General features: G+C 35.7%; 1 pseudogene; it reads left to right on the forward strand.

The window, feature by feature from the left end:
• The first annotated feature begins 960 nt into the window (after window positions 1-960).
• LOC129876349 (oxygen-evolving enhancer protein 2, chloroplastic-like) lies at window positions 961-4,477 on the forward strand (annotated as a pseudogene).
• The last annotated feature ends 6,646 nt before the right edge of the window (window positions 4,478-11,123 follow it).

Consider the following 11,123-nt stretch of genomic DNA (forward strand, 5'->3'; position numbering starts at 1 on the left):
GATAAAGTTTAATAATTATGGTATCTCTTATTTTTCTGTTCATATACTATGCGGCGGGTAGCATATTGAACGATGATGTCTACCAGTACGTGTTGTTTGTACTGATACTACTCTTGCTATGACACTTGGGATAGTCTGGTTGCAGGATCAGTTATGTCTCTTAGGTGAAGACAAAGGTGATCCTTCAGCAGCTTCTATTTTTCCCTTCTCTTGGTGGAAGCTGGGCCATTGGTCTTTATTTTATTTCTACTCTTAACAGCTCTTGTACCTATTTTGACCAGCATCCTTGGGGGTTTTGTGTAACCCAAATTAAATATAATTTTCCTTAGAAATTTTGGTTAAATTGTTCAAGCCTTTGATTTTAACTTCTCCAATATTTTCCTCGAATGGTTAAGTATTCTCCCACTTAGGGTGTATAGTAGGTGCCCACACTGCCCGGTTGGTTGGATCGTGACATTATCTCCACCAGCATTACTAGACACAATCATCAATCATTATCACCACCATCACAACAAATCCTCTCCATTATCACTAGCGAACATAAATATTTCATTTCTTTATTTTTTTAAAATTTATATTTTTAAATAGTAATGAATTTTTTGTTATAATTATATATTTATTATGTATATAAATAAATAAATTATATATATATATATATTCAAATATTAAAAAATAAAAGTTTTTAATTATTTAATATTTAAATATAAAGATAATATCTTAATTATTTAAATATCCAATAAATTCTATTATCTTAATCTTAATAAAAATAAATGAATTATTCTTATTATGTTTTGTTGGTATGTAAAACGTATAGATTGCACTAGAATCTATAAGAAAAAGCTAGAATTATTCTGAATGTTCACTTGACACCAATGATATCCTCAATAACCTTATCCCTTATTATATATATAATCTTACTAACATCCACTTTGTTCCACATTCAAATCCTCTTAGAAAACTCCACCAATTAACTTCCCTTTCATATGTCACAAAATAAATCCAAAAACACATTCCCTGATCATTATTCTAGCAGAAAATAAGAAAATAACAAAGAAATTCAATTTCAAGCTAAATAAGGAAAAAGAAAAACAAAAGGGCTTGTATAGTAGCTTCGAGAGTAATCAAATGGCTTGGTCCACTCAATGTTTCTTACACTATCATCCACTGTCTAAAATTCCCTTAGTACCATTAAGGAGTGTCTTACCCCTCAAGCCTAACCAATTGGTCTGTTGTGCCCAAAAAGATGATAATGCCAACAATCATATTTTTGTCTCTCGTAGATTGGCTCTTACCCTCCTCATTGGTGCTGCTGCTATTGCTTCCAAAGTTTCCCCTGCTGATGCTGCTTGTGGAGAATCTGGTATTCCTGCACTTTCCCATGTATAATTACTTAAAATATGTTTTCAAGATTACTTCTTTCGTTTTAATTTATGTCATCTAATTTAATTAGACACGAAATTTAATAAATATGAGAAAATTTTATAATGTTCCAAAATTACTCTTAAAAAGAGTTCAACTTTATAGACTTTTTACCAATTAAGTGGGATCAAATACGGATAAAATATTGATAGTGCTATTCAATATATAAAGAAATGTCTTATATTGAAAAGGGAGAGGGCGTAATAGAAGCGTTTAGCGTGTAATACAACTGTAATCCTAGTTGAAGATTTTTGTATCATTTTTTCCCCATACAAGTAAGTCTTCTTCATGACAGTGACTTTCATTTGCGAAAAAGTCTGCACACTTGTTTGCTTCTCCGAATCTGGATAATGTGTCACCTTGTTAACTTCCAGCAGGTATACGAATCTACAACCTTCAATAATAGCCCTTAAGAGGATGAAACTCTGTATGGTCGTTTGGGATAATCTTGACAGCTAGTAGATGATATGTTTCCATTTTTAATTATGTATAGCAAGTGAAAGTGATTACTCTATTTTTCAAGATACTATGTCAAACTTTATGTTAGATAGTAATTAAAATTCTTTACCAACATTAAGTCTTAATAGAATGCATGATAGTAAAACTTTTTGTTGTTCATGATGCCTTACCTCCTCTATGAACAAGATATTGTTGTTATACCATCATATCCTTTTGTGAAAGAATCAAAACATTAAAAGAGGGATATTGCAATTTGTCAAGCCTAATTATCCAGCTTGTTATTCATGGGAGATCTTTGTAGGTGTCGAGAATTTCACCTATATATCGAGGATATATACCGATTTGATGTCTGGAAAATGATATGAAGATGGTTTTGATTCCTTGTATGAGACAAATTTGAGGATTGTTATTAAGCAAGAAGCATTCTGGGATTAGGGTAGGTTGTCTACGTTACACCCCTTGTGGTGTGGCCAGTTAAAGCTGGATGCTTTGTGAATGTTGTTTTTTGTGATGCAGCAAATGTTATTGGGAAGCCAAAGACAAAACACCGATTTCTTGCCATACAATGGAGATGGATTCAAGCTGCAAATCCTATCGAAATGGAATCCAAGCAAGGAAGTAGAGTACCCTGGTCAGGTTCTTAGATATGAAGACAACTTTGATGCCACTAGCAATGTCGTTGTCACAATCACTCCAACTAACAAGAAGTCCATCACTGATTATGGCTCACCAGAACAGTTCCTCTCTCAGGTAATTATCTCTCTCTCAGCTTGGAGTTTTCACTTTGCTTTACTAACAACTGCAGGGCTTCTTTGTTTGCTCACAACTGATCAAGCATCGATTTAGCGTTTCTGTGCTGGTAGATTATCTGCTAGGAAAACAAGCTTACTCTGGCAAAACTGATTCAGAGGTGAGTTATTTAGTTGATTATGTATATTACTATTGCTTTTAGTTCACCATGATTAATGGTTCTTTGATACAACTGACTTGTACAATAGACTGTGTACAATAAATTCTTGTGGTCGGGTCTTTTTTCGGGCTCTGTGCATAGCAAGAGCTTAATGCACTGGGCTGCCCTTTTTGATACAACTGACTTGTCATGTTGTTTCCAGAGTAGTCTAACTAATGGAGCAGAGTAAAATAGTTTCTTTCCATATGAGTAATTAGTAAAATTTAAAAGACATAATACATAAATGTGTTCTTAACTTGGCCTCATCTAACATATATGCCCTTCAACTTTGAATATACACAAGTAGACACTTAAACTTGTATAGAGTTGAACAAATAGACACGTGTGTCCTACGACGTTCTACATTTGTGTCCTACACCACATCATACATGGCGTCCTACGTGTATTCTGCCACTTAGGATGTGTTTGTCTACTTGTTCAGTTTTATACAAATTTAAATATCTACTAGTGCATACTCAAAGTTGAGACATAAATATCAGTTGAAACCAAGTTAACTGATATTTAAAAGACATAATACATAAATGTGTTCTTAACTTGGCCTCATCTAACATATATGCCCTTCAACTTTGAATATACACAAGTAGACACTTAAACTTGTATAGAGTTGAACAAATAGACACGTGTGTCCTACGACGTTCTACATTTGTGTCCTACACCACATCATACATGGCGTCCTACGTGTATTCTGTCACTTAGGATGTGTTTGTCTACTTGTTCAGTTTTATACAAATTTAAATATCTACTAGTGCATACTCAAAGTTGAGACATAAATATCAGTTGAAACCAAGTTAAATGACATATCTATGTATTATTTTCCCAAGAAGAAATGTAAAGTATGACTGCTACAGATTCATTTTGAAGTTACACTCTAGAACTACAAAACCATTTTCCTGGAATTTACGGAATTTGGAATTGAAGGTGAAAACCGACATAGGACTAAATAAATTCCTTGGAGATGGAAAATTCGCTCACCATATTTAATCAATTTGTAAAATATTGTGCTAGAATTTTCGCATTTCTCAACTTATGTAGCAGATAGGCTCGAACTATGTCTATATTTGTCAAAAATAAAAATAAAATAAAAATGTATACATATAATAAGATCACGTTGTTTGTTTCTGGAACCCCTAGATTTTTGATATGCCACTATATGTAAGTTTTATTTATGTTACAAAAATGATGTGTAATTTGAAACACTACAGGGTGGATTTGAATCAGATGCAGTGGCCACTGCAAACATCTTAGAGACATCTAGTGCAACAGTAGGAGGGAAACAATATTACTACTTGTCTGTATTAACAAGAACTGCTGATGGAGCTGAAGGTGGAAAGCACCAGTTAATCACAGCCACAGTAAATGATGGCAAACTTTACATTTGCAAAGCACAAGCTGGTGACAAGAGATGGTTCAAAGGAGCTAGAAAGTTTGTGGAAAATACTGGAACTTCTTTCACTCTTGCTTAAGAATTTTATAGAGTATGGGCGCTAAATTGAATTGAACTAGGAGCGCCAAATGGGTTGGTCGCGGTTTAATATGTCATCCCTAAAATTGAACTCTTTTTATGCACTATGCAAAATATTTAAAGATGTTTGAATATTATCGGAGGAAACTAATGTTAATAATTCATTGTTTCCTGATCATCTTTTTTAAGTTATTCAAATAATTTAGGTAAAATTATTTGAAACTCTGGACAGAGGCGAATCTAGAAGTAGAAGAATTGATAAAATTGAGTTTAACTTGTGTACACGATAATATGAAAACAAGATAACTATAGGTAATATCATAAAAAGTAAAATTAGTAATTTTAAAAATAAGGCAAAATACTTGCTAAAATATGTTAAATATAGTACTAGTGAAAATGTTTTGGTTAAGAGAGTTGTGTAAGTAATGGAATTAATAATATTATAATACTAGATATAGTTATGCAAAATTTAGTTAATTAATTTTTTACAATGCATAAAATAATATATGAATTGTATCAACATACTGATTAGACCATATGGAGTGACTCACAATGACCAATTCTCCAACAACGTAGACTAAAATGTTACAAGACAGCAACCAGAAGAACATTGACCTCACCAAAGCTTGGCATAAAGGCATATCTTTCAATATCGATTTGAATGTTTGTAGATTGTTTCTTGGAAAATACCTTTTAATGAGGTAATCTCTACACTCGGTAACATAACAATTACTAATTGCTTTTATTTATTCAACATCAAAAAAAACCGCAATTTGGACAGGAGAGCAGCTGGACAAGCCCCAGCTCTCTAGAAGACCAGGAAGATAGGCATTACTATCTTCCCACGGTAAGAATTGAGCAAAAAGCAACCATGAGCAAAATGGGTGAGAGGTTGGGGAAGCCCAAAGGGCAGGAGCCCTCGGCTATACATTTTAGGGAGTTCCTCAAAAAATATGTGAAGGCATAAACAAGAGTGGAATTGTACATCAAGGTGGATTGAAGCATAGTTCAAAGTTACTTTTTTTAAGTTTCGAAAGGCCGCTAGTTCTCATTTGTCCACATTGGTGAGGCCTCTTATTAGAGCGGGCACATCCTTTGCCTCCTGAAAAAGTTGGGATTGATTTATGATGTGTCTCATAGAGGCAACTCTATCTTCCACTTTGTTGGATTTCCTGAATACGTGGACTAGAGAAGAGTTTGAGCTAATTAGGATTTTTTAATCTCTCTGACTTTATCCATAATCCTCCACGAAATTTTGTCATTAGTATTTATACAATCGAATAGCATTTTTGGAGTCGCTCTCGGCCATGACATTTTTGAACTCAGTTTTTACGCATCATTTGATACCAAGAAGGGCTGAAGCCTCTGCCCAATTACTCGTTCCTTCCCCCAGTGGTTTAGTGAAGGAACAAATTAATTTTTCATTGTGATTCCTGATGATTCCTCCTGCCTCCTGCTCCACACTTTCCTTGCCTACAACTTTCATCCGTGTTGAGCTTTACAAACTCTAAGGGCGGCTCGCTCCATTTAATGGTGACAATCTTCTTGTGGGAGACGTTCTTATTAAGGGGCATACAAATATTAGACCAATTTTCCTCAAGGTTAATATAGTGAAAATGATTATTAACTATATGAGCAAGTTGAAAGATATTAAAGAGAGAGATCTTCTTAGATTGTGGCATTCTTTTCCCTATTTCGCACTGCATCTACTACTCTAGATCTCCCACGAGGTTAGAACAGGGATGCTTTTGAACACGACCGCTTGAACTGGGTTGACAACTTTCCAGGTCAACTATTTAATCAGTATCATTCTATGCGGCATGTTAGAGACAACGATGCCTATAGGGCTAGACACAACCTTCCAGAGGGATTTTGCAAAGTCTCCAAGACTAAAAAAATGATCAATGTCTTCCACCAACGGGACCACACAACAACTGCAGTTGGGATGAAGAGGAATACCCAATTTAGCAATTTTTTGATCAATGGAGATTTTATCTCTAAAGGCTCTCCATAATATAAAGTTCATCTTAAATGGAATTTTCTTTTGCCAGATCATCTTGTTGATCTAAGAAATAACTCTTTTTTCTCTTAGAAACTCCCAGGGAGATATGGCCTTCGCTATCTAAAGTCCATATGGCTCTATCCGATAACTCAGGGTAAAGCTTGATGGTCATAGAGTAGATCATATAGGTAAGTACTTGATTAGGGATAAAGACATCCCACCCATCCTAGTGCCATTGGTTATCATAAAAAACCTCAACAAGAAGAGTTTTACTTGGTTCGACATCACATGGAAGATATTTATATAGAGGGCCTTGTTTATTCCATTTATCAAACCACAATGATATCTCCCCTTTGTCAATCTTCCATAGGTAAGGTGATTAACTTTCTCTCTAATCTTACACATAGCTTTCCATGAGTGTGAATTTCATGTGTACCATTTCTTAGTAACCGGGTGGGCTATTTGGCAATATTTGCTCACCAGAAAGTTCCTCAAAGGGACTTGCTAGTTCTTAAGTTCCACCATTGCTTTGAGGAGAACGCATCACAAGTATCTTCAATTTTTATGAATCTTACCCACCTTCCTCACACGGGTGGGCTAGGTTTGCCCGGGAGGCCCAGTGATAAGTTGTTTTTTTATATTCTTCCACCCCATAATCTATTGATTTTCCTCTCAATCTGGTAGATGGCCCTTTTAGTAGGGTATGTTGCTACTAGGAGGTGAACGGAGAGGTCCAGGACTACTTGTTTGATCAAGGTGTCTCTACCTCCTTTAGATAGGATTTTGGTGTGCCATCCAGAAATTTTGCTCAAAATATTGCTAATAAGATAGAGAAAAAATTATTTAGTTTCTTCCCCATATAAATGGGGCAACCGAGGTATTTGGTAGGGAGATATTTGCATTCCATTCCAGTGATGTATTTGATTCTACCCACTTCTTCTAAGGTAGAGTTAGGGGCTAGTATGATAGACGACTACCTCTTGTTGCCAGTTGTCTAGAGGTGGCTTCATAGGTAGCTAAAGCGTCCAAGATCAGCTTGATAAAGTTCTTATAGCCACTAGAAAATAGGAAGATTTTATCAACAAAAGCTAAATGATTAATTTGAGGGCCTTTTTTGTTCATATAAAATGAGATAAACTCATTGTTAGAAGAAACTTTAAACAATTTTTGTGAGAGGAATTCAATACTGAAAACAAAAAAATGAGGGTGATAAGGGATCTCCCTGTCTTAAGGCTCTTTCATAAAATCTTGATGGGTGCCGTTGACCAGGATGGAGTACCAATTGCTAGACATGTGCCTATATATCAAATGTATCCAGACTTCACAAAACCCCATTTTCCTCATCGAGATGCATAGATATGGCCAAGACACTCTGTCTTATGCTTTAGCCATATATAGCTTCATGATAACATTTCCATTTGTATTCGGCTTACTAATGTCATTTACAATCTCCTAGACAAAGACAATATTTCCAATGATGGATCTTCCTTTAATTAAGCCACTTTAGTTATTGCTAATGATAGAGGGGGGATGTTTGGAAAACCTGGCATTGACAACTTGGCAAAATTTTTACTTATGATATTGCATAGGCTAATTGGCCTAATGTCACTGAAATGTTGAGGGTGGGGGACTTTGGGAGGCAGAATAAGACATGTATGGGTGAGCTATTTAGGCAGGTTTGCACTACAAAAGAAAGCTTTGAGGACCATGGTGAGATCATAACTGACAATGTCCTAACATATTTGAAAAAAATTACTAGAAAAGCCATCAGTACATGGTGAGCTACCTGGATCCATAGAGAAAACCATTTCTATAATTTCCTCTTTACCTGATATAACAGTCAATGAGGAGTTGTACTCTTAAGTGCTGATGGGATCAATAATGTCTAACTCCGAGTAATCTCCGCATACAATATCTTGGCTAAAAATACCCTTGAAATAAGACACAACTACCTTGGACACTTCACTGGTGCCCTCTACCCAATAGTTGAACGCTTTTTGGATTTTGTGGATGTTTTTCATTATTCTCTTGTCTTTGATAATACTTTAAAAGTATTTAGTAGTAGATTCCCTATCTGTGAGCCATTTAACCCTCGCATTTTTTCTTTGCATAGAGTCTTGAATGTTTAGATATCTCATATATTCTGCTATAATCTTATTGCGGTTAGTTCTATCCACATCATTGTTATCCAAAATTATCTTTATATCCAACTTGGAGATTTCTTTCTCCAACCTAATGTACTCTTCATACACATTGCCTAAGGTATTTTTAGACCATTTTCTGAGCTTCGAAGCTTGCTTTTCAATTTCAAATGGAGGGACCACATACTATCTCCTCCCACTTGGATGTTTCATCTTTCAGTGACAACGTTGAGAAAGTTTTCATGATCAGTCAAAAAGTTTTGGAACTTAAAATACATAGTAGCTCTATCTTCCTCACTTTTGCATTGGATGAGAAAAGGACTATGGTCTGAACACGCATTATCTAGATGAGAGACTGTGGTGTTATTGAATCCATTAAACCATTTAGAGTTATAAACCAGCCTATCAAGCCTCTTCTATATAGTGTTCGGGTGGTCCTTTTTATTACACCAGGTTACTATGTGTTATACCCCGCACTTTTATACATTGGAACATATTTTTTTTCTAAAATATTGTCATGTGATCCATGTTATCTCGGAAGTTCTATATGAGTAGCCATGGTTGAAAATAGGTTTGGAAGGATTGGAGAGGAGTTGAAGGCCAAGTAGGGAGTCGTGGTCATCGACCTACTTGTGTAAGCTACCAACTTGGATGTCTTACATACTTAAGCTACTTGAGTACGTGTCGAGCTTAAGTAGCAAGGATTACATAGGTTCTTAAAGTGATACGAGATTATGAACCCATGGAAGAGGAATAAGGAGGTGTAGCACCTACTTGAAACAAGTAGGTGATGCACCTACTTGGACTAAGTAGGTGATGCACCTACTTGGGGTGGACCCCAAGCTGCCATGTGGTAGCCTTGGAATGGACGCATGGATGCGGTGGCCCAATAAGGGCTGGACACGTTTCACCCATGGGGGATGACACATGTCACCTTCTAAGGAGAGATATATATGTGTATTATGTTGACAAAAGTCTTATTTCTTCATCTACACTTAGAAAAAAAGCTAGAGAAAAGGAGAGAGTTGCTACGGTCTAGGGTCCTCCAAGGTAAGCCTTTAATTTTTGCTCCATAAATTAATTATATAAGGTATCCTATGATTAAATGAAGGTGTTTAACGATGTAAATTAATCATTTAGGGCAGCAAGATAGTGCAACGAGCAGCCACCAAAGTTTTAGCCATGTTAAGAAGCTTTCGAGGTTGATTTTTGACAAGGTAAGGTTCTTCCTTTTGAATTGAATTTAATGATGTTGTTACGGAGTAGATTACATGTGTTAAATGAATTTGGAAGTAAGAAAATTGCATAATTATGATTGATGTTGTAAATGACGGAATTGAAGTCATTCTAGTTGGGCTAAAGTTGAATAGTGTCGTTATGGTTGTGGTGTTGTATTTGGAGGCGGGTTATCTATGTTGCAGGGCTAGAACATGGTTAAAAATGTATATATATGCTGCTGGTTTCAGCCACATAATACTCCGTTTTGTGTGGTTAAGATTTTGCGAAGTAAAGATTGAAAATCCTATTTTGGTGTCGTGGTTTTGGGCGAGTCGTTTGGAGCTTGTATTATGTAGTATTGAAGTATTTTAATTGTATATATGGATGATGGTTATTGTTGTTGGTATGGATGTACCAATTGGAGGTTAAATTGGAAGTTCGGATAGGGCAAATTATAGGGGAGATGCTGCCCGATTTCCGTTAACTTTTTAACTAGTCAAGCTACTACTTGAGAAGTGTATTCCTATAGCTACTTAGTTATATCTTTGTAAGCCGGAACGTCGAAAGTGTACTCATAACAGTATTACTTCATGTTAAATAGGTCTAGAGAGCAACGAGGCGAACATGGTTACGATTAATCCATAAGAGGTATGTAAAGCTATCTCTCTTTTCTTTGGCATGTCTTAGCCATAAGTGGTTGATATATGTAATATGGGGATAAATCCATTCATAAAACCCCGAGTATGATTCATAAATCTTATCCACTTCTTGATGTTAGAACTCCTGCAATAGTTGAGTTATTGCCTTGTAAGTCTTCTATGTGATGAAAAGTAGTACATGTAAAGCCTACCTCTTCTTTCTTTTGGAATGGCTTAAATGTAAGTGAAATGATATATGATATGAGTTTAGAGGTAATTCCATTTATAATTTCCGGGTATAACTCGTGACTGGTATTCACTTTTGAATGTTAAGGGCCTTAAAGTAGTTGAACTACTACCCTCGAGCCTTATATATGTTGAGTAGTAATTGGATAAGTAAGCTCCTATTCCTAAAGTCTCTATGATGATAAATGTCTCTGATTGCATAAGTTGTGTGGCATTACCTTGATGCACGTCTATGATGCCTGAGGCTCCACTTGATATGATTCCTAATGACCTTTAGAGAGTACTTAAGACGATTACTACCCTGATCTTCAAGTGACGGTTCACTTGACTATTTCATGGAGTCTTAGATGATGATTTAACTTGCATATGGTTACTCACTACTCTATTCGTGCATGCTATTAATACATCTTCCATCGAGTCCCATAATGGGCCGAGTATGATATATACGTATATGGATCGGACCGAACATTCCTCGACATATTTTACTATATAGGGATCGGGCCAAACATTCCTCGGCATATTTTACTATATAAGGATCAGGCCGCACGTTCCTTGGCACTATTATATG

This window comes from Solanum dulcamara, chromosome 2 (assembly GCF_947179165.1).
Source record: "Solanum dulcamara chromosome 2, daSolDulc1.2, whole genome shotgun sequence".
Lineage (NCBI taxonomy): Eukaryota > Viridiplantae > Streptophyta > Magnoliopsida > Solanales > Solanaceae > Solanum > Solanum dulcamara.